Source organism: Pseudophryne corroboree, unplaced genomic scaffold (assembly GCF_028390025.1).
Source record: "Pseudophryne corroboree isolate aPseCor3 unplaced genomic scaffold, aPseCor3.hap2 scaffold_578, whole genome shotgun sequence".
In the NCBI taxonomy this organism is placed as follows: Eukaryota; Metazoa; Chordata; class Amphibia; order Anura; family Myobatrachidae; genus Pseudophryne; species Pseudophryne corroboree.
In genome coordinates this window covers 366,285-390,343 of record NW_026970177.1, presented here as the reverse complement: position 1 = coordinate 390,343, position 24,059 = coordinate 366,285, and the positions used below count along the sequence as shown (strand labels likewise).

At 47.3% G+C, this 24,059-nt stretch overlaps 23 non-coding genes and 5 pseudogenes across 23 annotated transcripts; 19 read left to right on the top strand and 9 right to left on the bottom strand.

The window, feature by feature from the left end:
• Positions 1-630: 630 nt before the first annotated feature.
• Positions 631-772, bottom strand: LOC135034036 (U1 spliceosomal RNA; annotated as a pseudogene).
• Positions 773-924: 152 nt separating this feature from the next.
• On the bottom strand, positions 925-1,088 carry LOC135034108 (U1 spliceosomal RNA). The gene has a single exon (XR_010229387.1). It is a non-coding gene; the product is annotated as a U1 spliceosomal RNA (small nuclear RNA).
• A 691-nt stretch (positions 1,089-1,779) lies between these two features.
• On the bottom strand, positions 1,780-1,921 carry LOC135034079 (U1 spliceosomal RNA; annotated as a pseudogene).
• Positions 1,922-2,073: 152 nt separating this feature from the next.
• LOC135034107 (U1 spliceosomal RNA) lies at positions 2,074-2,237 on the bottom strand. Its single transcript, XR_010229386.1, has one exon. It is a non-coding gene; the product is annotated as a U1 spliceosomal RNA (small nuclear RNA).
• A 1,305-nt stretch (positions 2,238-3,542) lies between these two features.
• On the top strand, positions 3,543-3,616 carry TRNAN-AUU (transfer RNA asparagine (anticodon AUU)). Its single transcript has one exon. It is a non-coding gene; the product is annotated as a tRNA-Asn (tRNA).
• Positions 3,617-10,040: 6,424 nt separating this feature from the next.
• LOC135034105 (U5 spliceosomal RNA) lies at positions 10,041-10,156 on the bottom strand. Its single transcript, XR_010229384.1, has one exon. It is a non-coding gene; the product is annotated as a U5 spliceosomal RNA (small nuclear RNA).
• Positions 10,157-10,431: 275 nt separating this feature from the next.
• On the bottom strand, positions 10,432-10,547 carry LOC135034102 (U5 spliceosomal RNA). The gene has a single exon (XR_010229381.1). It is a non-coding gene; the product is annotated as a U5 spliceosomal RNA (small nuclear RNA).
• A 278-nt stretch (positions 10,548-10,825) lies between these two features.
• On the bottom strand, positions 10,826-10,941 carry LOC135034099 (U5 spliceosomal RNA). Its single transcript, XR_010229378.1, has one exon. It is a non-coding gene; the product is annotated as a U5 spliceosomal RNA (small nuclear RNA).
• A 286-nt stretch (positions 10,942-11,227) lies between these two features.
• Positions 11,228-11,343, bottom strand: LOC135034096 (U5 spliceosomal RNA). Its single transcript, XR_010229375.1, has one exon. It is a non-coding gene; the product is annotated as a U5 spliceosomal RNA (small nuclear RNA).
• Positions 11,344-11,613: 270 nt separating this feature from the next.
• On the bottom strand, positions 11,614-11,729 carry LOC135034100 (U5 spliceosomal RNA). The gene has a single exon (XR_010229379.1). It is a non-coding gene; the product is annotated as a U5 spliceosomal RNA (small nuclear RNA).
• A 144-nt stretch (positions 11,730-11,873) lies between these two features.
• On the top strand, positions 11,874-12,036 carry LOC135034041 (U1 spliceosomal RNA). The gene has a single exon (XR_010229342.1). It is a non-coding gene; the product is annotated as a U1 spliceosomal RNA (small nuclear RNA).
• A 671-nt stretch (positions 12,037-12,707) lies between these two features.
• On the top strand, positions 12,708-12,871 carry LOC135034127 (U1 spliceosomal RNA). Its single transcript, XR_010229406.1, has one exon. It is a non-coding gene; the product is annotated as a U1 spliceosomal RNA (small nuclear RNA).
• A 152-nt stretch (positions 12,872-13,023) lies between these two features.
• On the top strand, positions 13,024-13,186 carry LOC135034066 (U1 spliceosomal RNA). The gene has a single exon (XR_010229355.1). It is a non-coding gene; the product is annotated as a U1 spliceosomal RNA (small nuclear RNA).
• Positions 13,187-13,857: 671 nt separating this feature from the next.
• On the top strand, positions 13,858-14,021 carry LOC135034002 (U1 spliceosomal RNA). The gene has a single exon (XR_010229309.1). It is a non-coding gene; the product is annotated as a U1 spliceosomal RNA (small nuclear RNA).
• Positions 14,022-14,173: 152 nt separating this feature from the next.
• On the top strand, positions 14,174-14,336 carry LOC135034047 (U1 spliceosomal RNA). The gene has a single exon (XR_010229348.1). It is a non-coding gene; the product is annotated as a U1 spliceosomal RNA (small nuclear RNA).
• Positions 14,337-14,951: 615 nt separating this feature from the next.
• On the top strand, positions 14,952-15,115 carry LOC135034130 (U1 spliceosomal RNA). Its single transcript, XR_010229409.1, has one exon. It is a non-coding gene; the product is annotated as a U1 spliceosomal RNA (small nuclear RNA).
• Positions 15,116-15,267: 152 nt separating this feature from the next.
• On the top strand, positions 15,268-15,409 carry LOC135034049 (U1 spliceosomal RNA; annotated as a pseudogene).
• A 1,211-nt stretch (positions 15,410-16,620) lies between these two features.
• LOC135034045 (U1 spliceosomal RNA) lies at positions 16,621-16,784 on the top strand. Its single transcript, XR_010229346.1, has one exon. It is a non-coding gene; the product is annotated as a U1 spliceosomal RNA (small nuclear RNA).
• A 152-nt stretch (positions 16,785-16,936) lies between these two features.
• Positions 16,937-17,072, top strand: LOC135034061 (U1 spliceosomal RNA; annotated as a pseudogene).
• Positions 17,073-17,770: 698 nt separating this feature from the next.
• LOC135034115 (U1 spliceosomal RNA) lies at positions 17,771-17,934 on the top strand. Its single transcript, XR_010229394.1, has one exon. It is a non-coding gene; the product is annotated as a U1 spliceosomal RNA (small nuclear RNA).
• Positions 17,935-18,086: 152 nt separating this feature from the next.
• LOC135034017 (U1 spliceosomal RNA) lies at positions 18,087-18,249 on the top strand. The gene has a single exon (XR_010229324.1). It is a non-coding gene; the product is annotated as a U1 spliceosomal RNA (small nuclear RNA).
• Positions 18,250-18,923: 674 nt separating this feature from the next.
• Positions 18,924-19,087, top strand: LOC135033986 (U1 spliceosomal RNA). Its single transcript, XR_010229293.1, has one exon. It is a non-coding gene; the product is annotated as a U1 spliceosomal RNA (small nuclear RNA).
• Positions 19,088-19,239: 152 nt separating this feature from the next.
• On the top strand, positions 19,240-19,375 carry LOC135034083 (U1 spliceosomal RNA; annotated as a pseudogene).
• A 698-nt stretch (positions 19,376-20,073) lies between these two features.
• Positions 20,074-20,237, top strand: LOC135033968 (U1 spliceosomal RNA). The gene has a single exon (XR_010229276.1). It is a non-coding gene; the product is annotated as a U1 spliceosomal RNA (small nuclear RNA).
• Positions 20,238-20,389: 152 nt separating this feature from the next.
• On the top strand, positions 20,390-20,552 carry LOC135034027 (U1 spliceosomal RNA). The gene has a single exon (XR_010229334.1). It is a non-coding gene; the product is annotated as a U1 spliceosomal RNA (small nuclear RNA).
• Positions 20,553-21,226: 674 nt separating this feature from the next.
• LOC135034106 (U1 spliceosomal RNA) lies at positions 21,227-21,390 on the top strand. The gene has a single exon (XR_010229385.1). It is a non-coding gene; the product is annotated as a U1 spliceosomal RNA (small nuclear RNA).
• Positions 21,391-21,542: 152 nt separating this feature from the next.
• Positions 21,543-21,705, top strand: LOC135034016 (U1 spliceosomal RNA). Its single transcript, XR_010229323.1, has one exon. It is a non-coding gene; the product is annotated as a U1 spliceosomal RNA (small nuclear RNA).
• Positions 21,706-22,379: 674 nt separating this feature from the next.
• LOC135033985 (U1 spliceosomal RNA) lies at positions 22,380-22,543 on the top strand. The gene has a single exon (XR_010229292.1). It is a non-coding gene; the product is annotated as a U1 spliceosomal RNA (small nuclear RNA).
• Positions 22,544-24,059: the final 1,516 nt, after the last annotated feature.

Below are 24,059 nucleotides of genomic sequence, written 5' to 3'. Positions count from 1 at the left end.
CAACTGAGGCAGCACAAGGGAACTCTCATCTGGGGACAACAACTGCAGGGAGAACACATATTTTCAGATGAACATGGGAGGGCAGAAGGCTGCCTAAAACTGAAGCACCCCCAAACAACAAACCAAATGCAACTACTAGTGCAAGCATTCCTGGGGGAAGGCCTGCAGCAGATGGATTTGCATATGGTGATGTCATCCAAGCAGTGGGTCAAAGTTGGCTTCAACCCTCGTCTGCATATGAAAAGAAAAAAGGGGTGTGCAGGGCATGGCGGCCTTTTGCGGCGCTTGGATGACCCCTAGTTCGCATTAAACACCTCCACCCTCCTTCGGTGTGGGGCTCATGTTGGCTATGCCCCAGCCCCTGAAGCATTCAAGCTGATTTCTTGCAGCAGCTGGGCACTGTAACAGCTCCAGAGCTGCTCTGTAAAGCAAGTAAAAGGGTGTGGGCCCTGCAGCACTACCTGTAGTTTGCATTGTGCGTTGGAACGCACAAAGTAAGCAGACGGGAGAAGTCAGGATAGTGCACAAGGGTATAGAAGGGAGGGGCTCAAGAAAAAAGAAGTGGAAACAGACAGCAAACTAGGCTGGAGAGAGACCTGAGACAAAGAGATCTGAATTATATGAGAGCCGACCTGGGGAAACACAAATTATGCAGTCAAGTTTCCCACATTTGGGGAAATCGCAGGGGCAGCACACCCAGAGTGCAATGGGTGAGCCTTGCCCTGGGAGAAGCATCTTCATGATCATAGTATCTCACCTGGCAGGTAAGTAGGAGTTGGGCTAGAGCTGGGGAGGGTCGCTGCTCGGGCACCCCCCTGTCAAGTGAAGGAGATCCAACTGAGGCAGCACAAGGGAACTCTCGAAAGAAGAACAAGGCTAGAGGAAGATCTGAGACAAAGAAATCTGACTTTTACCAGAGCTGACCAGAGGAAAGCACAAACACAGTCCCCCACTACCACAAATAATGCAGTTGAGTTTCCCACATTTGGGGAAATCACAGGGGTCAGCATACCCAGAATGCAATGAATGAACCTAACCCTGGGAGAACAATCTTCATGACCATGGTATCTCCTATGCAAAATAAGTATGATTTGGGATAGGGCTGGGGAGGGCCGCTGCTCAGGCACATCTCTGTCAAGTAAAGGAGATTCAACTGAGGCAGCACAAGGGAACTCTCATCTGGGGACAACAACTGCAGGGAGAACACATATTTTCAGATGAACATGGGAGGGCAGAAGGCTGCCTAATACTGAAGCACCCCCAAACAACAAACCAAATGCAACAACTAGTGCAAGCATTCCTGGGGGAAGGCCTGCAGCAGATGGATTTGAATATGGTGATGTCATCCAAGCAGTGGGTCAAAGTTGGCTTCAACCCTCGTCTGCATATGAAAAGAATAAAGGGGTGTGCAGGGCATGGCGGCCTTTTGCGGCGCTTGGATGACCCCTAGTTCGCATTAAACACCTCCACCCTCCTTCGGTGTGGGGCTCATGTTGGCTATGCCCCAGCCCCTGGAGCATTCAAGCTGATTTCTTGCAGCAGCTGGGCACTGTAACAGCTCCAGAGCTGCTCTGTAAAGCAAGTAAAAGGGTGTGGGCCCTGCAGCACTACCTGTAGTTTGCATTGTGCGTTGGAAGGCACAAAGTAAGCAGACGGGAGAAGTCAGGATAGTGCACAAGGGTATAGAAGGGAGGGGCTCAAGAAAAAGTAGTGGAAACAGACAGCAAACTAGGCTGGAGAGCGACCTGAGACAAAGAGATCTGAATTATATGAGAGCCGACCAGGGGAAACACAAATTATGCAGTCAAGTTTCCCACATTTGGGGAAATCACAGGGGCAGCAGACCCAGAGTGCAATGGGTGAGCCTTGCCCTGGGAGAAGCATCTTCATGATCATAGTATCTCACCTGGCAGGTAAGTAGGAGTTGGGCTAGAGCTGGGGAGGGTCGCTGCTCGGGCACCCCCATGTCAAGTGAAGGAGATCCAACTGAGGCAGCACAAGGGAACTCTCGAAAGAAGAACAAGGCTAGAGGAAGATCTGAGACAAAGAAATCTGAATTTTACCAGAGCTGACCAGAGGAAAGCACAAACACAGTCCCCCACTACCACAAATAATGCAGTTGAGTTTCCCACATTTGGGGAAATCACAGGGGTCAGCATACCCAGAATGCAATGAATGAACCTAACCCTGGGAGAACAATCTTCATGACCATGGTATCTCCTATGCAAAATAAGTATGATTTGGGATAGGGCTGGGGAGGGCCGCTGCTCAGGCACATCTCTGTCAAGTAAAGGAGATTCAACTGAGGCAGCACAAGGGAACTCTCATCTGGGGACAACAACTGCAGGGAGAACACATATTTTCAGATGAACATGGGAGGGCAGAAGGCTGCCTAATACTGAAGCACCCCCAAACAACAAACCAAATGCAACAACTAGTGCAAGCATTCCTGGGGGAAGGCCTGCCGCAGATGGATTTGCATATGGTGATGTCATCCAAGCAGTGGGTCAAAGTTGGTTCAAACACCTTTGCAAAGTTCTATAAGTTTGATACCCTGGCTGAGGAGGACCTCCTGTTTGCTCAATCGGTGCTGCAGAGTCATCCGCACTCTCCTGCCCGTTTGGGAGCTTTGGTATAATCCCCATGGTCCTTACGGAGTCCCCAGCATCCTCTAGGACGTAAGAGAAAATAAGATTTTAAACCTACCGGTAAATCTTTTTCTCGTAGTCCGTAGAGGATGCTGGGTGCCCGTCCCAAGTGCGGTCTACTTCTGCAAGACTTGTATATAGTTATTGCTTACATAAGGGTTATATGTTAGTTTTCATCTGTCTTGGACTGATGCTATGTTGTTTTCATACTGTTAACTGGGTAGTATATCACAAGTTATACGGTGTGATTGGTGTGGCTGGTATGAATCTTGACCTTGGATTAACAAAAATCCTTTCCTCGTACTGTCCGTCTCCTCTGGGCACAGTTTCTCTAACTGAGGTATGGAGGAGGGGCATAGAGGGAGGAGCCAGTGCACACCCAGATCTAAAGTCTTTCTTAAAGTGCCCATGTCTGCTGCGGAGCCCGTCTATCCCCCATGGTCCTTACGGAGTCCCCATCGTCCTCTACGGACTACGAGAAAAAAAAAATTACCGGTAGGTTTAAAATGTTATTTTTTTCTCTGCAACCCACTGCTAAATTGTGCTTCCTAGCTGTTTTTTATAAAATCACTTAATTAAATCTAACTCTGATTACGTCAGAGAAGGCCAGGTACCCTACACCATAAGAGGGGGTTTGAAATTTTGACTTGTCTACTTAAAGATCACCAAAATCTGATGACAAGGTCAATTACATCCCTGGGTGGGATTGAACCACCAACCTTTTGGTTAATAGCCCATGTAAGTGCAAGAAATCCTGAAGCACTCACTCATCATGGGAAAGTACCAATGTGTTTCTTACAAAAATTCTCCAGATTATTGACTTTTTAAAGTTTTTCTAGGAAACGTTCTAGATGAATGATTATTAGCCTTTGTCAGTATTGACTTTTGCAAGGTGTCTCTGTGGCGCAATCGGTTAGCATGTTTGGCTATTAACCAAAAGGTTGGTGGTTCAATCCCACCCAGGGATGTAATTGACCTTGTAATCAGATTTTGGTGATCTTTAAGTAGACAAGTCAAAATTTCAAAAAAAACCCTTATGGTGTAGGGTACCTGGCCTTCTCTGATGTAATCAGAGTTAGATTTGATTAAGTGATTTTATAAAAAAACAGTTAGGAAGCACAATTTAGCAGTGGGTTGCAGAGAAAAAAAAATATGCTGGCAGAAAAGTCCAATTGAGTGATTAAACAGCTCTTCATTTTCTGATTTTATGTTTATGCTAACAAATTTGCTCTCTGAAAAGTGTCCACAAAGCCAAGTCTCTGATTAACACCTTTGTAGGAATGGTTTTTCACCTATTACTGAAATAAACTTGCTTCATTGGAAAGGCATCAAAGATGCATCCTCATTTCAATGTCTACTGAAATAATACAGGTTGACACCAGGAAACGTCACTGCATCCTTGCTGCTTCCTCATGGGGAAGTCTGTTTAATGTGAAAACAAGGTGATATCTAATCAGCACACAGGCAAGGAATTAAGAAAATCTTTCTTTATGGGTGAAGATGTTTCTCACAAATTGTTGTCCCAATGCATCATTGAAATTCAAGATGGAAGATGATTTTCATATATCACTTGTACATTTTGCATTGCTCTTCTGGTGACAATGTAGTTTGTTTTTGTCAATTACCATTTCAGTAATAGGGTAAAGAAAATTAAGTGGATTTTTTAAAGAAAACAATGCTGTCAATATACTATTAAAACAAATTAAAATGATAAAAGTTATTGTACTTTAAGTAAAAATAAAAGAGCCAAAATATCAATCCCAGTTTTTGATTACTTTAATTATAAAAAAAAAAATGCACATAGCAGAGGATAGTTTCGATCAATCAACCTCTGGGTTATGGGCCCAGCATGCTTCCATTGCACTACTCTGCTGCTCATGGAAGTGTAAGAGATCCTGAAGACTAAATTGATTAAAGGCCTAAAAGTACTGGACTATAAGGAAAGACTTACTAGGCTGAATATTTATACACTAGAAAAGAGGTGCCTAAGAGGAGATATTATTAATATCTTCAAATATGTAAAGATACATAACAAAGAGTTATCAGAGGAATTATTTATTAAAAGAACACGTGGTCACTCGCTGCGACTGGAGGAAAGTTCAGAACGCAATGGAGGAAAGGTTTCTTCACTGTTAGGGCAATCAGGATGTGGAATTCCCTGCCAGGGAAGGTGGTAATGGCGGACTCTGTAATTGGATTTAAAAAAGGAATGGATACATTTCTGAATGAAAAAGCTATCCAAGGTTATAATACTTAAAATATCAACATGGTTAATCCGGGGGTAACATGAGTTATAGTAGCTAACTAGTCATAAAACATTATTCAGCAAGTATGTAGAATCATCACAACTTAAAACAGGTTGAACACGATGGGCAATTTGCCTCTATTCAACCTCAAAAACTATGGCCCTCATTCCGAGTTGTTCGCTCGGTATTTTTCATCGCATCGCAGTGAAAATCCGCTTAGTACGCATGCGCAATGTTCGCACTGCGACTGCGCCAAGTAACTTTACTATGATGAAAGTATTTTTACTCACGGCTTTTTCTTCGCTCCGGCGATCGTAATGTGATTGACAGGAAATGGGTGTTACTGGGCGGAAACACGGCGTTTCAGGGGCGTGTGGCTGAAAACGCTACCGTTTCCGGAAAAAACACAGGAGTGGCCGGTGAAACGGTGGGAGTGCCTGGGCGAACGCTGGGTGTGTTTGTGACGTCAACCAGGAACGACAAGCACTGAAATGATCGCACAGGCAGAGTAAGTCTGGAGCTACTCAGAAACTGCTAACTCGTTTGTAATCGCAATATTGCGCGTACGTCGGTCGCAATTTTAAGAAGCTAAGATTCACTCCCAGTAGGCGGCGGCTTAGCGTGTGTAACTCTGCTACATTCGCCTTGCGAGCGAACAACTTGGAATGAGGGCCCATGTTACTATATTACTATGTTATTGTAGTATACAGAACACCACAATGCAATGAGCAGTGATAGTGAGCACTGATGAGGATACTAGAACTGACACTGAGCAGCAAGATGCAGCACTGGACTATTAGTAATGTACTGTAGTATGCTGAGCACCACAATGCAGCACAAGACAATGGCCCTCATTCCGAGTTGTTCGCTCGGTATTTTTCATCGCATCGCAGTGAGAATTCTCTTAGTGCGCATGCGTAATGTTCGCACTGCGCATGCGTCAAGTAACTTTACTAAGAAGAAAGTAATTTTACTCACGGCTTTTTCGTCGCTCCGGAGAACGCATTGTGATTGACAGGAAATGGGTGTTACTGGGCGGATGTACGGCGTTTTAGGGGCGTGTGGCAGGAAACGCTACCGTTTCCGGAAAAAACGCAGGCGTGTCTGGAGAAACGGTGGGAGTGCTTGGGCGAACGCTGGGTGTGTTTATGACGTCAGCCGGGACCGAAAAGCACTGAATTGATCGCACAGGCAGAGTAAGTCTGGAGTTACTCAGAAACTGCTAACTCGGTTTTGATCGCAATATTGCGAATACATCGGTCGCACATTTAAGATGTTTAGATTCACTCCCAGTAGGCGGCGGCTTAGCGTGTGTAACTCTGCTATAATCGCCTTGCGAGCGAACAACTCGGAATGAGGGCCAATGAGCAGTGATACTGAGCACTGATGAGGATACTACTGAGAACTGACACTGAGCAGGAGAGACACACTACTAGTATTACTGAGCAGCAATAAGTAACCACTGATACTGAGCACTGATATTGAGATTTCCACTGAGAGAACATAGCCACGTCCTCTCCGCTCTCTCTTCAATGCACGAGTAAAAATGGCAGCAACGCGCAGCTCTTTATATGGAATCCGAATCTCGCGAGAATCTGACAGCAGGATGATGACATTTTCCCTTGTTCAGGTTTTCCGAGTCAGGCGGGAACAACCGAGCCTGCCTCGGACCAGTGTAAACCACGTGGAGTTCGTGGGGAATTCGGTTCTCGGAGAACCGAACCCGCTCCTCTCTACCTTATACCCATCAATTTTTTTATTTTCAATCTAAACCCCTGCAGTTTTCTGTAAGCATCTGCTTCGCTATGATGATCAACAAGTCACAAGGGCAAACACTCAGGGTTTGAGGCGTAGATCTTAGGACCAGCTGCTACAAGCATGGCAGAGGTGTCACTATCACTGGTGACACCCAGAGAGGTGGCGAGGGAGATTGTAATGCAGTGCGCGCAGATAAGCAGCGCAATGGTAAAAAGGAGGCATGGTTTCATAGGTAGGGGCGTGGCCTGGTGGCCTGAATCTACATTTTGTTGCTCCGGGTGTCCCGGGGGTTGGGGGCTGCACCCGGGGACTAGTGTGTGAGCGGTGCTGGCTCCTGCACAATGACAGGGCATGGCCACCCAGCATGACGCCTCCCTTCTTGACCATGCTGTAATTGCAGTCGCACTGCAGTTCAGCGTGATCATAAAAAATGGTGTAGCCTCCTGCTGGTGCAGACTGTATGTGCGCGCAGGAAGCCGCCACCATTTTTGTGATCACAGCGGCTGAATGTGATGTCATACAGCCGCTGTGACCACGCCCCCTGTGTCTCCTCCGTTGCAGACCCCATTTTGAAGCCTTGCCCCCGCACCGCTCCATCCCTGACTTGGAAATGGAGTGTTGCTGACCCACCTCTCCCCCCCTTCCCCGCCCCGATTGACAGGCAGAGGCGATCACATTCTCTGCGGGGTGCCGCAGAAAATGCAGGCACATGCGTATGCTCTTAGCAATTTTTGCAGTTGGATCGCTTATTGTGATTGCAATCCAACCTGAATCAGGCCCTATTACCTATCACAATGCGCTGCGGGCAGTACAAAATTGGGTTAATATAGGAGAAAAACCCCCAGACCTGTGCTCCTTAACTGTACCTGGTGGCTAGTGGAGCGGCTGCCCAGTAATCAGTGTCCACCGCAGTGCGCACACGGCCCACCCCCTACGGCCTCGCTCCCCTTCATCAGCGGCATCGTGATCCGGAAGGGTGGTGTGTGTGTGACTGACCTTAGGATGAAACCGGAGCCTCCGCTGCAGTGACCCAGCAACCAGGGCACGGGAGTATACAGCGCCGCTGGGAGTGATGAAGCTGCAGTAAAGATGTCTATTAGACCTAGCCTGCTGCAGCCCTTGTAGATTCTCATAAAACAAGTTCTTCTTTTCTTGTCAAAATTAATAGCTAAGAATAGGCTGCCTGAGGCAGGCCCCTGTTAATTGGCCTGCTACTGAAGGCACCAACTACAAACTGAGCTCCCTGTTCATGGAAGCGGGGTTATAGAGGAGAATGCACTGAGCTTCTTGGGAACAGTCAAAAGCTTTGAGCCGGTTGGTGCCTCAGATCAAGATCCTACTCTACACCCCAATGTGAATCCTTGTGGAGTCCAGTGTACCCCACAGAAGAAATTAATGTGTCACACCCATTGGCAGCAACCTTAGAATAGCTGCTGACGGGCACAATTGAGAAAGGAAGGGGGGGGGGGGACATTTGAATCCAGCACATAGATGCAATTCAAATATGTAATTTGTACCTTCCTATTTTAAAATATAATGGATGAACCTCACCCTGTGAGAACAATCTTCATGATCAAGAGATCTAATATGTAAAATAAGTATGAGTTGGGATAGGGCTGGGGAGGGTGGCAGCTCGGGCAGCCCCTCCCCCGTCAAGTTAAGGAGATTCAACTGAGGAAGCACAAGGGAACTCTCGTCTGGGGACAACAACTGCAGGGAGACCACGTCTTTTCAGATGAACATGGGAGGGCGGAAGGCTGCCTAATACTGAAGCACCATCAAATATCAAACCATATCCAACAACTAGTACAAGCATTCCTGGGGGAAGGTCTGCAGCAGACGGATTTGCATACGGTGATGTCATCCAAGCAGTGGGCCAAAGTTGGCTGGAACCCTCATCTGCATATGAAAAGAGAAAAGGGGCGTGCAGGGCATGGCGGCCTTTTGCAGTGCTTGGATGACCCCTAGTTCGCATTAAACACCCCCACCCTCCTTTGGTGTGGGGCTCATGTTGGCCATGCCCCATCCCCTGAAGCATTCATGCTGATTTCTTGCAGCAGCTGGGCACTGTAACAGCTCCAGAGCTGCTCTGTAAGGCAAGTAAAAGGGTGTGGGCCCTGCAGCACCACCTGTAGTTCGCATTGTGCGTTGGAAGGCACAAAGTAAGCAGACGGGAGGAGAAGTCAGGATAGTACACAAGGGCATCCTTTTCTCTTAGTCCGTAGAGGATGCTGGGGTCACATTAAGAACCATGGGGTATAGACGGGATCCGCAAGAGACATGGGCACTTTAAGACTTTCAAAGGGTGTGAACTGGCTCCTCCCTCTATGCCCCTCCTCCAGACTCCAGTTATAGGAACTGTGCCCAGGGAGACGGACATTTCGAGGAAAGGATTTATTGTTAAACTAAGGTGAGCATCTTACCAGCTCACACCTTAAGCATGCCGCAGAACGTGGCATTCAACAGAACACAAGCCAACGGCATGAACAATTGCAGCAAAAAGCTGACCAGAACCGTAACACAACATGTGTATAACCACAAGTAATAACTGCAGACACAGTATGGACTGGGACGGGTGCCCAGCATCCTCTACGTACTAAGAGAAAAGGATTTACCGGTAGGTATTAAAATCCTATTTTCTCATACGACCTAGAGGATGCTGGGGTCACATTAAGAACCATGGGGTTATACCAAAGCTCTTGAACGGGTGGGAGAGTGCGTACGACTCTGCAGCACCGAATGACCTAACTTGAGGTTATCATCAGCCAAGGTATCAAACTTGTAAAACTTAGCAAAAGTGTTTACTAAATAGCTGCTCGGCAAAGTTGCAATGCCGAGACTCCCCGACCAGCTGCCCAGGATGAACCCACCTTTCTAGTAGAATGGGTCTTCACCTAATTCAGTAACGACAATCCTGCCGTGGAATGAGCATGCTGAATCTTACCACAGATCCAGCGCATAATGGTCTGCATGGAAGCAGGACACCCAATCCTGTTGGGAGCATACAGGACAAACAGAGCCTCTGTTTTCCTAATCTGAACCGTTCTGGTGACATAAATTTTCAAAGTTCTGACCACAGCCAGAGACTTTGACTCAACGAAGGTGTCAGTGGCCAAAGGCACCATGTGGAAAGATGAACCACCTTCGGCAGAAATTGTTGACGTGTCCTCAATTCTGCTCTATCTTCATGAAAGATCAAATAAAGGCTCTTGTGATACTGCATGGTTTGTACTGTTTTCCATGTGCTCCCAGATCTTTCAAGCAAGTAGCATGGTCAAGAAAGTTCTGTTTGAAAAGAAACAAACATTTACTGTCATTGTTATGCAAATAAACTTACATTAAAGCTAACAAGAAAGCACACTCGTTCTGTCTTTAAACTGATAAAAGAAACCCCAATAATATGGGGCATGCAAAAATTGAGATAAAACTCAGTTTTGCTCCTCTCCACGGAAATCTTTAATAAAAGGCGAAATATTTGTTAGTTCTGAAGAGAAACCAGAGCATGACCAAGATTCCACCTGTCGCCTGAGTGCCATGCCAGCAGTTCTCATTCAGCTCAAAGTGAGCACCCAATTTGAATGAAAGAAAGCAGATTTCTCACCAGGCTTCCCCTTGCTATAAACATGGTTTGTACTCTTTTCCATGTGCTCCCAGATCTTTCAAACAATTAGTGTGGTCAAGAAAGTTCTGTTTGAAAAGAAACAAACATTTACTGTCATTTCTATGCAAATGAGCTTACATTAAAGCACACTCGTTCTATCTTTAAACCAATAAAATAAAACCCCAATAAGATGGGGCATGCAAAAATTGAGATAAAACTCAGTTTTGCTCCTCTCCACGGAAATCTTTAGTAAAAGGCGAAAGATTTGTTCGTTCTGAAGAGAAACCACAGCATGACCAAGATTCTACCTGTCGCCTGAGTGCCATGCCAGCAGTCCTCATTCAGCTCAAAGTGAGCACCCAATTTGAAAGAAAGAAAGAAAGCAGATTTCTCACCAGGCTTCCCCTTGCTATAAACATGGTTTGTACTCTTTTCCATGTGCTCCCAGATCTTTCAAGCAATTAGTATAGTCAAGAAAGTTCTGTTTGAAAAGAAACAAACATTTACTGTCATTTCTACGCAAATGAGTTTACATTAAAGCACACTCGTTCTATCTTTAAACTGATAAAAGAAACCCCAATAAGACGGGGCATGCAAAAATTGAGATAAAACTCAGTTTTGCTCCTCTCCACGGAAATCTTTAGTAAAAGGCGAAAGATTTGTTCGTTCTGAAGAGAAACCAGAGCATGACCAAGATTCCACCTGTCGCCTGAGTGCCATGCCAGCAGTCCTCATTCAGCTCAAAGTGAGCACCCAATTTGAAAGAAAGAAAGCAGATTTCTCACCAGGCTTCCCCTTGCTATAAGCATGGTTTGTACTCTTTTCCATGTGCTCCCAGATCTTTCAAGCAATTAGTATGGTCAAGAAAGTTCTGCTTGAAAATAAACAGACATTTATTGTCATTGTTATGCAAATAAACTTACATTAAAGCTAACAAGAAAGCACACTCGTTCTGTCTTTAATCCGATAAAAGAAACCCCAATAATATGGGGCATGCAAAAATTGAGATAAAACTCAGTTTTGCTCCTCTCCACGGAAATCTTTAGTAAAAGGCGAAAGATTTGTTCGTTCTGAAGAGAAACCAGAGCATGACCAAGATTCCACCTGTCGCCTGAGTGCCGTGCCAGCAGTCCTCATTCAGATCAAAGTGAGCGCCCAATTTGAAAGAAAGCAGATTTCTCACCTGTCTTCTCCTTGCTATAAGCATGGTTTGTACTGTATTCCATGTGCTCCCAGATCTTTCAAGCAAGTAGCATGGTCAAGAAAGTTCTGTTTGAAAAGAAACATACATTTACTGTCATTTCTATGCAAATGAGCTTACATTAAAGCACACTCATTCTATCTTTAAACCGATAAAAGAAACCCCAAAAAGATGGGGCATGCAAAAATTGAGATAAAACTCGGTTTTGCTCCTCTCCACAGAAATCTTTAGTAAAAGGCGAAAGATTTGTTCGTTCTGAAGAGAAACCAGAGCATGACCAAGATTTTTATCTGAAAATATGTGTTCTCCCTGCAGTTGTTGTCCCCAGATGAGAGTTCCCTTGTGCTGCCTCAGTTGAATCTCCTTTACTTGACAGGGGGATGCTCGAGCAGCGACCCTCCCCAGCTCTAGCCCAACTCCTACTTACCTGCCAGGTGAGATACTATGATCATGAAGGTGCTTCTCCCAGGGCAAGGCTCACCCATTGCACTCTGGGTGTGCTGCTTCTGCGATTTCCCCAAATGTGGGAAACTTGACTGCATAATTTGTGTTTCCCCTGGTCGGCTCTCGTATAATTCAGATCTCTTTGTCTCAGGTCTCTCTCAAGCCTAGTTTGCTGTCTGTTTCTACTTCTCTTTTCTTGAGCCGCTCCCTTCTATGCCCTTGCGCACTATCCTGACTTCTCCCGTCTGCTTACTTCGTGCCTTCCAACGCACAATGCAAACTACAGGTAGTGCTGCAGGACCCACACCCTTTTACTTGCCTTACAGAGCGTCTCTGGAGCAGTTACAGTGCCCAGCTGCTGCAAGAAATCAGCTTGAATGCTTCAGGGGCTGGGGAATAGCCAACATGAGCCCCACACCGAAGGAGGGTGGAGGTGTGTAATGCGAACTAGGGGTCATCCAAGCGCCGCAAAAGGCCGCCATGCCCTGCACGCCCCTTGTCTCTTTTCATATGCAGACGAGGGTTGAAGCCAACTTTGACCCACTGTTTGGATGACATCACCATATGCAAATCCATCTGCTGCAGGCCTTCCCCCAGGAATGCTTGCACTAGTTGTTGCATTTGGTTTGTTGTTTGGGGGTGCTTCAGTATTAGGCAGCCTTCTGCCCTCCCATGTTCATCTGAAAATATGTGTTCTCCCTGCAGTTGTTGTCCCCAGATGAGAGTTCCCTTGTGCTGCCTCAGTTGAATCTCCTTTACTTGACAGAGATGTGCCTGAGCAGCGGCCCTCCCCAGCCCTATCCCAAATCATACTTATTTTGCATAGGCGATACCATGGTCATGAAGATTGTTCTCCTAGGGTGAGGTTCATTCATTGCATTCTGGGTATGCTGACCCCTGTGATTTCCCCAAATGTGGGAAACTCGACTGCATTATTTGTGGTAGTGGGGGACTGTGTTTGTGCTTTCCTCTGGTCAGCTCTGGTAAAAGTCAGATTTCTTTGTCTCAGTTCTTCCTCTAGCCTTGTTCTTCTTTCGAGAGTTCCCTTGTGCTGCCTCAGTTGGATCTCCTTCACTTGACAGGGGGGTGCCCGAGCAGCGACCCTCCCCAGCTCTAGCCCAACTTCTACTTACCTGCCAGGTGAGATACTATAATCATGAAGGTGCTTCTCCCAGGGCAAGGCTCACCCATTGCACTCTGGATGTGCTGCCCCTGCGATTTCCCCAAATGTGGGAAACTTGACTGCATAATTTGTGTTTCCCCTGGTCGGCTCTCGTATAATTCAGATCTCTTTGTCTCAGGTCTCTCTCCAGCCTAGTTTGCTGTCTGTTTCCACTTCTCTTTTCTTAAGCCGCTCCATTCTATGGCCTTGCGCACTATCCTTACTTCTCCCGTCTGCTTACTTTGTGCCTTCCAAAGCACAATGCAAACTACAGGTAGTGCTGCAGGGCCCACACCCTTTTACTTGCCGTACAGAGCAGCTCTGGAGCTGTTACAGTGCCCAGCTACTGCAAGAAATCAGCTTGAATGCTTCAGGGGCTGGGGCATAGCCAACATGAGCCCCACACCAAAGGAGGGTGGAGGTGTTTAATGCGAACTAGGGGTCATCCAAGCGCCGCAAAAGGCCGCCATGCCCTGCACGCCCCTTTTCTCTTTTCATATGCAGACGAGGGTTGAAGCCAACTTTGACCCACTGCTTGGATGACATCACCATATGCAAATCCATCTGCTGCAGGCCTTCCCCCAGGAATGCTTGCACTAGTTGTGGCATTTGGTTTGTTGTTTGGGGGTGCTTCAGTATTAGGCAGCCTTCTGCCCTCCCATGTTCATCTGAAAATATGTGTTCTCCCTGCAGTTGTTGTCCCCAGATGAGAGTTCCCTTATGCTGCCTCAGTTGAATCTCCTTTACTTGACAGAGATGTGCCTGAGCAGCGGCCCTCCCCAGCCCTATCCCAAATCATACTTATTTTGCATAGGAGATACCATGGTCATGAAGATTATTCTCCCAGTGTGAGGTTCATTCATTGCATTCTGGGTATGCTGACCCCTGTGATTTCCCCAAATGTGTGAAACTCGACAGCATTATTTGTGGTAGTGGGGGACTGTGTTTGTGTTTTCCTCTGGTCAGCTCAGGTAAAAGTCAGATTTCTTTGTCTCAGATCTTCCTCTAGCCTTGTTCTTCTTTCGAGAATTCCCTTGTGCTGCCTCAGTTGGATCTCCTTCACTTGACAGGGGGGTACCCGAGCAGCGACCCTCCCCAGCTCTAGCCCAACTCCTACTTACCTGCCAGGTGAGATACTATGATCACGTAGGTGCTTCTCCCAGGGCAAGGCTCACCCATTGCACTCTGGGTGTGCTGCTCCTGCGATTTCCCCAAATGTGGGAAACTTGACTGCATAATTTGTGTTTCCCCTGGTCGGCTCTCGTATAATTCAGATATCCTTGTCTCAGGTCTCTCTCCAGCCTAGTTTGCTGTCTGTTTCCACTTCTCTATTCTTAAGTGCCTTCCAATGCACAATGCAAACTACAGGTAGTGCTGCAGGGCCCACACCCTTTTACTTGCCGTACAGAGCAGCTCTGGAGCTGTTACAGTGCCCAGCTGCTGCAAGAAATCAGCTTGAATGCTTCAGGGGCTGGGGCATAGCCAACATGAGCCCCACACCGAAGGAGGGTGGGGGTGTTTAATGCGAACTAAGGGTCATCCAAGCGCCGCAAAAGGCCGCCATGCCCTGCATACCCCTTTTCTCTTTTCATATGCAGATGAGGGTTCCAGCCAACTTTGGCCCACTGCTTGGATGACATCACCGTATGCAAATCCGTCTTCTGCAGAACTTCCCCCAGGAATGCTTGTACTAGTTGTTGCATTTGGTTTGTTGTTTGGGGGTGCTTCAGTATTAGGCAGCCTTCTGCCCTCTCATGTTCATCTGAAAATATGTGTTCTCCCTGCAGTTGTTGTCCCCAGATGGGAGTTCCCTTGTGCTGCCTCAGTTGAATCTCCTTTACTTGACAGAGATGTGCCTGAGCAGCGGCCCTCCCCAGCCCTATCCCAAATCATACTTATTTTGCATAGGAGATACCATGGTCATGAAGATTGTTCTCCGAGGGTGAGGTTCATTCATTGCATTTTGGGTATGCTGACCCCTGTGATTTCCCCAAATGTGGGAAACTCGACTGCATTATTTGTGGGAGTGGGGGACTGTGTTTGTGCTTTCCTCTGGTCAGCTCTGGTAAAAGTCAGATTTCTTTGTCTCAGATTTTCCTCTAGCCTTGTTCTTCTTTCGAGAGATCCCTTGTGCTGCCTCAGTTGGATCTCCTTCACTTGACAGGGGGGTACCCGAGCAGCAACCCTCCCCAGCTCTAGCCCAACTCCTACTTACCTGCCAGGTGAGATACTATGATCATGAAGGTGCTTCTCCCAGGGCAAGGCTCACCCATTGCACTCTGGGTGTGCTGCTCCTGCGATTTCCCCAAATGTGGGACACTTGACTGCATAATTTGTGTTTCCCCTGGTCGGCTCTCGTATAATTTAGATCTCTTTGTCTCAGGTCTCTCTCCAGCCTAGTTTGCTGCCTGTTTCCACTTCTCTTTTCTTGAGCCACTCCCTTCTATGCCCTTGCGCATTATCCTGACTTCTCCCGTCTGCTTACTTTGTGCCTTCCAACGCACAATGCGAACTACAGGTAGTGCTGCAGGGCCCACACCCTTTTTCTTGCCTTACAGAACAGCTCTGGAGCTGTTACAGTGCCCAGCTGCTGCAAGAAATCAGCTTGAATGCATCAGGGGATGGGGCATGGCCAACATGAGCCCCACACCAAAGGAGGGTGGGGGTGTTTAATGCGAACTAGGGGTCATCCAAGCACTGCAAAAGGCCGCCATGCCCTGCATGCCCCTTTTCTCTTTTCATATGCAGATGAGGGTTCCAGTCAACTTTGGCCCACTGCTTGGATAACCTCACCGTATGCAAATCCGTCTGCTGCAGACCTTCCCCCAGGAGTGCTTGTACTAGTTGTTGCATATGGGCCCTCATTCCGAGTCGTTCGCTCTGTAAATTTCATCGCATCGCAGTGAAATTCTGCTTAGTACGCATGCGCAATATTCGCACTGCGACTGCGCCAAGTAATTTTACAATGAGGAAAGTATTTTTACTCACGGCTTTTTCTTCGCTCCGGCGATCGTAATGTGATTGACAGGAAATAGGTGTTACTGGGCGGAAACAGGCCGTTTTATGGGCGTGTGGGAAAAAACGCTACAGTTTCCGGAAAAAACGCAGGAGTGGCCGGAGAAACGGGGGAGTGTCTGGGCGAACTCTGGGAGTGTTTGTGACGTCAAACCAGGAACGACAAGCACTGAACTCATCGCAGATGCCGAGTAAGTCTGAAGCTACTCTGAATCTGCTAAGTAGTTTGTAATCGCAATATTGCGAATACATCGGTCGCAATTTTAAGAAGCTAAGATTCACTCCCAGTAGGCGGCGGCTTAGCGTGTGTAACTCTGCTAAAATCGCCTTGCGAGCGATCAACTCGGAATGAGGGCCATGGTTTGATATTTGATGGTGCTTCAGTATTAGGCAGCCTTCCGCCCTCCCATGTTCATCTGAAAAGATGTGGTCTCCCTGCAGTTGTTGTCCCCAGATGAGAGTTCCCTTGTGCTGCCTCAGTTGAATCTCCTTTACTTGACAGAGATGTGCCTGAGCAGCGGCCCTCACCAGCCCTATCCCAAATCATACTTATTTTGCATAGGAGATACCATGGTCATGAAGATTGTTCTCCCAGGGTGAGGTTCATTCATTGCATTCTGGGTATGCTGACCCCTGTGATTTTCCCAAATGTGGGAAACTCGACTGCATTATTTGTGGTAGTGGGGGACTGTGTTTGTGCTTTCCTCTGGTCAGCTCTGGTAAAAGTCAGATTTCTTTGTCTCAGATCTTCCTCTAGCCTTGTTCTTCTTTCGAGAGTTCCCTTGTGCTGCTTCAGTTGGATCTCCTTCACTTCACAGGGGGGAACCCGAGCAGCGACCCTCCCCAGCTCTAGCCCAACTCCTACTTACCTGCCAGGTGAGATACTATGATCATGAAGGTGCTTCTCCCAGGGCAAGGCTCAACCATTGCACTCTGGGTGTGCTGCTCCTGCGATTTCCCCAAATGTGGGAAACTTGACTGCATAATTTGTGTTTCCCCTCGTCGGCTCTCGTATAATTCAGATCTCTTTGTCTCAGGTCTCTCTCCAGCCTAGTTTGCTGTCTGTTTCCACTTCTCTTTTCTTGAGCCGCTCCCTTCTATGCCCTTGCGCACTATCCTGACTTCTCCCGTCTGCTTACTTCGTGCCTTCCAACGCACAATGCGAACTACAGGTAGTGCTGCAGGGCCCACACCCTTTTACTTGCCTTACAGAGTAGCTCTGGAGCAGTTACAGTGCCCAGCTGCTGCAAGAAATCAGCTTGAATGCTTCAGGGGCTGGGGCATAGCCAACATGAGCCCCACACCGAAGGAGGGAGGAGGTGTGTAATGCAAACTAGGGGTCATCCAAGCGCTGCAAAAGGCCGCCATGCCCTGCACGCCCCTTTTCTCTTTTCATATGCAGACGAGGGTTGAAGCCAACTTTGACCCACTGCTTGGATGACATCACCATATGCAAATCCGTCTTCTGCAGAACTTCCCCCAGGAATGCTTGCACTAGTTGTTGCATTTGGTTTGTTGTTTGGGGGTGCTTCAGTATTAGGCAGCCTTCTGCCCTCCCATGTTCATCTGAAAATATGTGTTCTCCCTGCAGTTGTTGTCCCCAGATGAGAGTTCCCTTGTGCTGCCTCAGTTAAATCTCCTTTACTTGACAGAGATGTGCATGAGCAGCGGCCCTCCCCAGCCCTATTCCAAATCATACTTATTTTGCATAGGAGATACCATGGTCATGAAGATTTTTCTCCCAGGGTGAGGTTCATTCATTGCATTCTGGGTATGCTGACCCCTGTGATTTCCCCAAATGTGGGAAACTCAACTGCATTATTTGTGGTAGTGGGGGACTGTGTTTGTGCTTTCCTCTGGTCAGCTCTGGTAAAAGTCAGATTTCTTTGTCTCAGATTTTCCTCTAGCCTTGTTCTTCTTTCGAGAGTTCCCTTGTGCTGCCTTAGTTGGATCTCCTTCACTTTACAGGGGGGTACCCGAGCAGCGACCCTCCCCAGCTCTAGCCCAACTCCTACTTACCTGCCAGGTGAGATACTATGATCATGAAGGTGCTTCTCCCAGGGCAAGGCTCACCCATTGCACTCTGGGTGTGCTGCTCCTGCGATTTCCCCAAATGTGGGAAACTTGACTGTATAATTTGTGTTTCCCCTGGTCGGCTCTCGTATAATTCAGATCTCTTTGTCTCAGGTCTCTCTCCAGCCTAGTTTGCTGTCTGTTTCCACTTCTCTTTTCTTGAGCCGCTCCCTTCTATGCCCTTGCGCACTATCCTGACTTCTCCTCCTGTCTGCTTACTTTGTGCCTTCCAACGCACAATGCGAACTACAGGTAGTGCTGCAGGGCCCACACCCTTTTACTTGCCTTACAGAGCAGCTCTGGAGCTGTTACAGTGCCCAGCTGCTGCAAGAAATCAGCTTGAATGCTTCAGGGGCTGGGGCATAGCCAACATGAGCCCCACACCAAAGGAGGGTGGAGGTGTTTAATGCAAACTAGGGGTCAGCCAAGCGCCCCAAAAGGCCACCATGCCCTGCACGCCCCTTTTCTCTTTTCATATGCAGACGAGGGTTGAAGCCAACTTTGACCCACTGCTTGGATGACATCACCATATGCAAATCCATCTGCGGCAGGCCTTCCCCCAGGAATGCTTGCACTAGTTGTTGCATTTGGTTTGTTGTTTGGGGGTGCTTCAGTATTAGGCAGTCTTCTGCCCTCCCATGTTCATCTGAAAATATATGTTCTCCCTGCAGTTGTTGTCCCAAGATGAGAGTTCCCTTGTGCTGCCTCAGTTGAATCTCCTTTACTTGACAGAGATGTGCATGAGCAGCGGCCCTCCCCAGCCCTATTCCAAATCATACTTATTTTGCATAGGAGATACCATGGTCATGAAGATTTTTCTCCCAGGGTGAGGTTCATTCATTGCATTTTGGGTATGCTGACCCCTGTGATTTCCCCAAATGTGGGAAACTTGACTGCATTATTTGTGGTAGTGGGAGACTGTGTTTGTGCTTTCCTCTGGTCAGCTCTGGTAAAAGTCAGATTTCTTTGTCTCAGATCTTCCTCTAGCCTTGTTCTTCTTTCGAGAGTTCCCTGGTGCTGCCTCAGTTGGATCTCCTTCACTTCACAGGGGGGAACCCGAGCAGCGACCCTCCCCAGCTCTAGCCCAACTCCTACTTACCTGCCAGGTGAGATACTATGATCATGAAGGTGCTTCTCCCAGGGCAAGGCTCAACCATTGCACTCTGGGTGTGCTGCTCCTGCGATTTCCACAAATGTGGGAAACTTGACTGCATAATTTGTGTTTCCCCTCGTCGGCTCTCGTATAATTCAGATCTCTTTGTCTCAGGTCTCTCTCCAGCCTAGTTTGCTGTCTGTTTCCACTTCTCTTTTCTTGAGCCGCTCCCTTCTATGCCCTTGCGCACTATCCTGACTTCTCCCGTCTGCTTACTTCGTGCCTTCCAACGCACAATGCGAACTACAGGTAGTGCTGCAGGGCCCACACCCTTTTACTTGCCTTACAGAGTAGCTCTGGAGCAGTTACAGTGCCCAGCTGCTGCAAGAAATCAGCTTGAATGCTTCAGGGGCTGGGGCATAGCCAACATGAGCCCCACACCGAAGGAGGGTGGAGGTGTGTAATGCGAACTAGGGGTCATCCAAGCGCTGCAAAAGGCCGCCATGCCCTGCACGCCCCTTTTCTCTTTTCATATGCAGACGAGGGTTGAAGCCAACTTTGACCCACTGCTTGGATGACATCACCATATGCAAATCCATCTGCTGCAGGCCTTCCCCCAGGAATGCTTGCATTAGTTGTTGCATTTGGTTTGTTGTTTGGGGGTGCTTCAGTATTAGGCAGCCTTCTGCCCTCACATGTTCATCTGAAAATATGTGTTCTCCCTGCAGTTGTTGTCCCCAGATGAGAGTTCCCTTGTGCTGCCTCAGTTGAATCTCCTTTACTTGACAGAGATGTGCCTGAGCAGCGGCCCTCCCCAGCCCTATCCCAAATCATACTTATTTTGCATAGGCGATACCATGGTCATGAAGATTGTTCTCCCAAGGTGAGGTTCATTCATTGCATTCTGGGTATGCTGACCCCTGTGATTTCCCCAAATGTGGGAAACTCGACTGCATTATTTGTGGTAGTGGGGGACTGTGTTTGTGCTTTCCTCTGGTCAGCTCTGGAAAAAGTCAGATTTCTTTGTCTCAGATCTTCCTCTAGCCTTGTTCTTCTTTCGAGAGTTCCCTTGTGCTGCCTCAGTTGGATCTCTTTCACTTGACAGGGGGGTGCCCGAACAGCGACCCTCCCCAGCTCTAGCCCAACTCCTACTTACCTGCCAGGTGAGATACTATGATCATGAAGGTGCTTCTCCCAGGGCAAGGCTCACCCATTGCACTCTGGGTGTGCTGCCCCTGCGATTTCCCCAAATGTGGGAAACTTGACTGCATAATTTGTGTTTCCCTTGGTCGGCTCTCGTATAATTCAGATCTCTTTGTCTCAGGTCTCTCTCCAGCCTAGTTTGCTGTCTGTTTCCACTTCTCTTTTCTTCAGCCGCTCCCTTCTATACCCTTGTGCACTATCCTGACTTCTCCTCCCGTCTGCTTACTTTGTGCCTTCCAATGCACAATGCAAACTACAGGTAGTGCTGCAGGGCCCACACCCTTTTACTTGCCTTACAGAGCAGCTCTGGAGCTGTTACAGTGCCCAGCTGCTGCAAGAAATCAGCTTGAATGCTTCAGGGGATGGGGCATGGCCAACATGAGCCCCACACCAAAGGAGGGTGGAGGTGTTTAATGCGAACTAGGGGTCATCCAAGCACCGCAAAAGGCCGCCATGCCCTGCACGCCCCTTTTCTCTTTTCATATGCAGATGAGGGTTGAAGCCAACTTTGACCCACTGCTTGGATGACATCACCGTATGCAAATCCGTCTTCTGCAGAACTTCCCCCAGGAATGCTTGCACTAGTTGTTGCATTTGGTTTGTTGTTTGGGGGTGCTTCAGTATTAGGCAGCCTTCTGCCCTCCCATGTTCATCTGAAAATATGTGTTCTCCCTGCAGTTGTTGTCCCCAGATGAGAGTTCCCTTGTGCTGCCTCAGTTAAATCTCCTTTACTTGACAGAGATGTGCATGAGCAGCGGCCCTCCCCATCCCTATTCCAAATCATACTTATTTTGCATAGGAGATACCATGGTCATGAAGATTTTTCTCCCAGGGTGAGGTTCATTCATTGCATTTTGGGTATGCTGACCCCTGTGATTTCCCCAAATGTGGGAAACTCAACTGCATTATTTGTGGTAGTGGGGGACTGTGTTTGTGCTTTCCTCTGGTCAGCTCTGGTAAAAGTCAGATTTCTTTGTCTCAGATTTTCCTCTAGCCTTGTTCTTCTTTCGAGAGTTCCCTTGTGCTGCCTTAGTTGGATCTCCTTCACTTTACAGGGGGGTACCCGAGCAGCGACCCTCCCCAGCTCTAGCCCAACTCCTACTTACCTGCCAGGTGAGATACTATGATCATGAAGGTGCTTCTCCCAGGGCAAGGCTCACCCATTGCACTCTGGGTGTGCTGCTCCTGCGATTTCCCCAAATGTGGGAAACTTGACTGTATAATTTGTGTTTCCCCTGGTCGGCTCTCGTATAATTCAGATCTCTTTGTCTCAGGTCTCTCTCCAGCCTAGTTTGCTGTCTGTTTCCACTTCTCTTTTCTTGAGCCGCTCCCTTCTATGCCCTTGCGCACTATCCTGACTTCTCCTCCTGTCTGCTTACTTTGTGCCTTCCAACGCACAATGCGATCTACAGGTAGTGCTGCAGGGCCCAGACCCTTTTACTTGCCTTACAGAGCAGCTCTGGAGCTGTTACAGTGCCCAGCTGCTGCAAGAAATCAGCTTGAATGCTTCAGGGGCTGGGGCATAGCCAACATGAGCCCCACACCAAAGGAGGGTGGAGGTGTTTAATGCAAACTAGGGGTCAGCCAAGCGCCGCAAAAGGCCACCATGCCCTGCACGCCCCTTTTCTCTTTTCATATGCAGACGAGGGTTGAAGCCAACTTTGACCCACTGCTTGGATGACATCACCATATGCAAATCCATCTGCGGCAGGCCTTCCCCCAGGAATGCTTGCACTAGTTGTTGCATTTGGTTTGTTGTTTGGGGGTGCTTCAGTATTAGGCAGCCTTCTGCCCTCCCATGTTCATCTGAAAATATATGTTCTCCCTGCAGTTGTTGTCCCAAGATGAGAGTTCCCTTGTGCTGCCTCAGTTGAATCTCCTTTACTTGACAGAGATGTGCATGAGCAGCGGCCCTCCCCAGCCCTATTCCAAATCATACTTATTTTGCATAGGAGATACCATGGTCATGAAGATTTTTCTCCCAGGGTGAGGTTCATTCATTGCATTTTGGGTATGCTGACCCCTGTGATTTCCCCAAATGTGGGAAACTTGACTGCATTATTTGTGGTAGTGGGAGACTGTGTTTGTGCTTTCCTCTGGTCAGCTCTGGTAAAAGTCAGATTTCTTTGTCTCAGATTTTCCTTTAGCCTTGTTCTTCTTTCGAGAGTTCCCTTGTGCTGCCTCAGTTGGATCTCCTTCACTTTACAGGGGGGTACCCGAGCAGCGACCCTCCCCAGCTCTAGCCCAACTCCTACTTACCTATAAACAAAAGGGAGAAAGAAGAAGGCTCTTGTGTGGGCGCACTCATTAATGGTAGTTAAATAACTAGAATGAATAACACTAGGTTGATTAGTCAGCAGATAAAACAAAATTTATTTGGAAATATTAAGAATATAATTGCCCCTGGTTGAGGAGATGTGAATGATCCCAGATAAAAATGTTCTGGTCCTGCCTCAGGAAATGAGATGGAGAGGGGTAGAGACACTGCAAGTCATAAACCCTTTCTCACCCGGCCAGTACAGATGATCTGTATTAATGAGATCAATTAAGTCAATTGATTTTAGATTCTGTCATAATCCTAATGAAGGAATAACAGCTGTTATGGCAATAAGTAATAATAGAAACAAATCAAAGGATATACCAGGGTAAAGAAAGAAAAGGATAGGAACAAATGGTGATGCTGCTGTTGGAGTCACATACCACACATCATATGCAATGATTGATGTTCTACAACACTGAGTATTCCCTGTGAGTCTCCACCTCAGGTACTAACTCAGCCCACACTGTTTCGCTTCCAAGATCGGACGAGATCGGGCATTAGCAGTGTGGTTTGATAGTAGAAGGATTTGGTCAGACGTCCAATGAGAGTGCACCTATATAGGGGGGGATAATTAGCTGGGTCTTATAGATATAGTGTGGATCTGCTTTTTGTGTTAGGCAGGAGACATCAAATCCCACACCGGTGGTATTGTGTCCCTGGATCACAAATGAGAGTCCACGAAAAAGGAAGATATATAGATTTATGAAAAAAACGAAGATATATAGATTTATGAAAAAAACCCTAAAAAGGATAATGGAGATCAATTAGGCTGTAGTTATTAGGAACGGGTGATAAAAATTACCCGTCCGTATAGATACAAATGGATAAAGAAACACGGATCAAGAAATTTTTTTATATATATGTGTACATTGGTACTGGTGTAAGGAACAGAAAATATGTCAAAGATAATTGTAGATACAAATAAATAGTACTGGTATATGCAATGAAATAATCACTAGTGACATGGGTGTCATTAGAAACACTTTGTGTGAATTGGAGCTGTTATAATCATTAGGATATAGGGAAATAGACATGAAATTCTCATATAACCCATGCAGCAATATGACAACAGGATCTGCAGGAGGAAAGTCAAAGAAGAATGCAGTATTTCTTTCCTAAAAATGCAGTTTTTAATCCTGATGCAATAAACTAAGATGCATAAGCCTGGAAAACGGCATAAATGAAGCTGCACGGATATAGATACAATTTCTATGACAGCTGGGCAAAAATTAGCCCAAAAATGGCAGGATGGAATGATCTGACCTGAGGCTAGGAGTGAATCACTTGCAGTTGGA